Source organism: Microtus ochrogaster, linkage group LG4 (assembly GCF_000317375.1).
Source record: "Microtus ochrogaster isolate Prairie Vole_2 linkage group LG4, MicOch1.0, whole genome shotgun sequence".
NCBI classification, from domain to species: domain Eukaryota; kingdom Metazoa; phylum Chordata; class Mammalia; order Rodentia; family Cricetidae; genus Microtus; species Microtus ochrogaster.
In genome coordinates this window covers 34,216,569-34,219,587 of record NC_022030.1, presented here as the reverse complement: position 1 = coordinate 34,219,587, position 3,019 = coordinate 34,216,569, and positions in this window count along the sequence as shown.

The window sequence follows — 3,019 nt, the reverse complement described above, 5'->3', positions numbered from 1 at the left end:
CAATCAGCATTTTATTAAACAAGTACAAGAAACAAATCTTTATAGGGTAAAACCATTTTTCCACAGTAGTAAGCCAGGCTCCTAGCTTGCCATAAGATGCTCCTAAGTTAACATATTTAAGGAAGGAAAACTGAGATGTAGATAAAACCTCATAAACTAAAAGGAAGAAAGTAATATAAGCTTTATGGAAGTGATGTGTCAGATATACAGGAATACCATTCTTGAGATGTGTGAGACCTAAATTCATCCCCTTAAAGCAAATCTTGGAGTGTAAATTTGAGAGATTATATAAACTTCTTCTTCATTCCTGGAACTCTTATAGGCACTGCACAGTCCAGAGCAGTCCTGTGGGAGCAGAGAGCTGTGCTGCACAAATTTGTCATTTAGTTTTTCTGGTTCTCTTTGGTCATGAGATAGAGTTTCTTCCTTGTTTTGTGTTAATGGAATATTGTGAATAAGCAAGTATCTGTGGGCATGTTGGGGATGACCACAGTAAGGAGAGAGACAGACTGATTACTGCTAACAACATCTGTTAGGCAGGGGAGAAAACAAGGACATATGTTAAACACCAGCAAGACTACAAAAGTCAGACTCACTGGGAGAGAAAGTATCCATCACAGTTTTCAAAAATCATAGCTGCAAGGTATTCCAGGAAAACCAGATACCATCCCATCTGTGAACAGAAGCTGAACAATGTCATAAGTCTTATAGCTAGCACACATATGACAACACAAACCAAAGGGATTTCCTAACAGAACTGTTAAGAAGCTGGGATGTCATTTTTTGGTAAAGTGAATCCAGATTTAAACATTAAGACACCAATGAGTTTTATGTTTAATACATAGTCTAAGTTATAAAGTGAACATTTTATTATGAAAGATAGCTTGAAATTTTTTCTCTGTTATTCAGCATTGTAGAAGCTACTCAGGAAGTAGTGTTGGTTATAGACAAAAGGATATGTATTTTCAGTGCACATTTAACTGCAGTATAGATAAATTTATGATTCCATCAGAGTTACATGAACCTTAATTACTATATTGAATAGATATGGAGAGAGTAGATAACCTTGTCTTGTTCCTGATTTCAGGTTGCTCGTTTTGAGTTTCTCTCCATTTAGTTAGATATTGACTGTTGGCTTGATATATATTACCTTTTGTATGTTTAGGTATGTTCCTTGTATCCCTTCTCTTTACATGACCTTCATCATGAAGGGTTGTTCTATGTTGTCAAAGGCTTTTTCAGTATCTAATGAAATGATCATCAACAAGACAAAACGGCAGCCTACAGAATGGGAAAACATCTTCACCAACCCCACATTGGACAGAGCGTTGATCTCCAAAATATACAAAAAAAACTCAAGAAATTGGTCATCAAAAGAACAAATAATCCAATAAAAAATAGGGTACAGATCTAAATAGAGAACTCTTAACAGATCAATCTAAAATGGCTGAAAGACATTTAAGGAAATATTCAATATCCTTAGCCATCAGAGAAAAGCAAATCAAAACAACTCTGAGATTCTATCTTACACCTATAAGAATGGCCAAGATAAAAAACTACTGGATAGGATGTGGGGTAAAGGGCATACTCCTTCATTCCTGGTGGGAAAAAATAATAACATCTTGAAATTTGTGGGCAAATAGATAGATCTAAAAAACATCATATTGAGTGAGGCAACCCAGACCCAGAAAGACAAATATCATATGTACTCACTCATAAGTGGCTTTTGGACATAAAACAAAGAAAAAACAGCCTACAGTTAATAATCCCAGATAACCTAGACAGCAAAGAGAACCCTAAGAGAGACATACATGGATCTAATCAACATTGGAAGTAGACAAGATAACCTGAGTAAATTGAGAGTGTGGGGATCATGGGAAAGGGTGGAAGAGGAAGGGAGGAAGCAAGGGAAGCAGAGAAAAATTCATAGTTCAATAAAAACAATAAAAAAAGAAAAAGAATAACTCTGGAGTTAAACAGAAAACAGGTAAGTAGTTTTTACTGCATAGTATGCTTAAAAAATTCCTCTCACAATAACACATAGGATAGACTGAAGGAAGAGTGAGGCTGAGGTATAAATATTTAGTAAGAAATTGTTAGAATGAGCCATAACAAAGGAAATATTCAACTACACAGGCTTTACGTACCTGATCTCTGAATTTTCTCATCCAAGTTTAAAAGAAGTCATAAATACTGGGAGTTTCAAAGAGTGAAGAAACTGATATCAGCATGCAAGTGAGCACATTTGAAAATGTTTTAAAAAATATGTACAGATTGCCACTTGCTACGGATGATATGCAATGGGAAACTTAAGAACAATATGATTTTGCAGGAGCAAGATCCTCCAGGTTTTCAAAACACTCAGTTCTTAACATGCAAATGAATCAGCTCTTGGCTGGAGAACCCAAAAATTTTTTTAAAGTCTCTTTGGACTTCCTTTGGTAAGTAGTCAAGGACATGACCAGAGATGCTTTTGAATCAGCATCTTTTAAATTGTGTTTAAGCAGCCGGGAAAACACAAGAGTTACAAAATCCCTATGATGTTCAAAGAGAATTTTCACATGCATCATTTAAAATAGTTAATTTGTTCTAGCAAAAACACTTTATATGACTAAAAAGGCAATAAACAACACAAGTCACCGTATGTCATTGACCTAGGCCAACTCCACAGTTAAACAAGGTTTATAAAGAGCAACAGCAAACATTAACTAAACCTTTACGAGCCAGCTTCCTTTGAAAGTTTCATTTCTCAAGCCCAAGCATCTCTATTATGTAGTTAATTTTTCAGTGAAAATTTTCTATAGGTACTCACTGTCTTGGAAAAACTATCTGGTATCTTGGGACTATTTTTTTTTTTAAACAGCGCTCACAAGCACTCCGAGTGAGTAGATGAACGAGCCTATTAAGACTATAGAAAAGACATTTTGGTTACTCTTCCATTACTGTTTAGATCCTACAACTTATCCTGAATTGGATATTTTCCCATTACATTTAGGATTCCTAGATAAAATTGCAACTC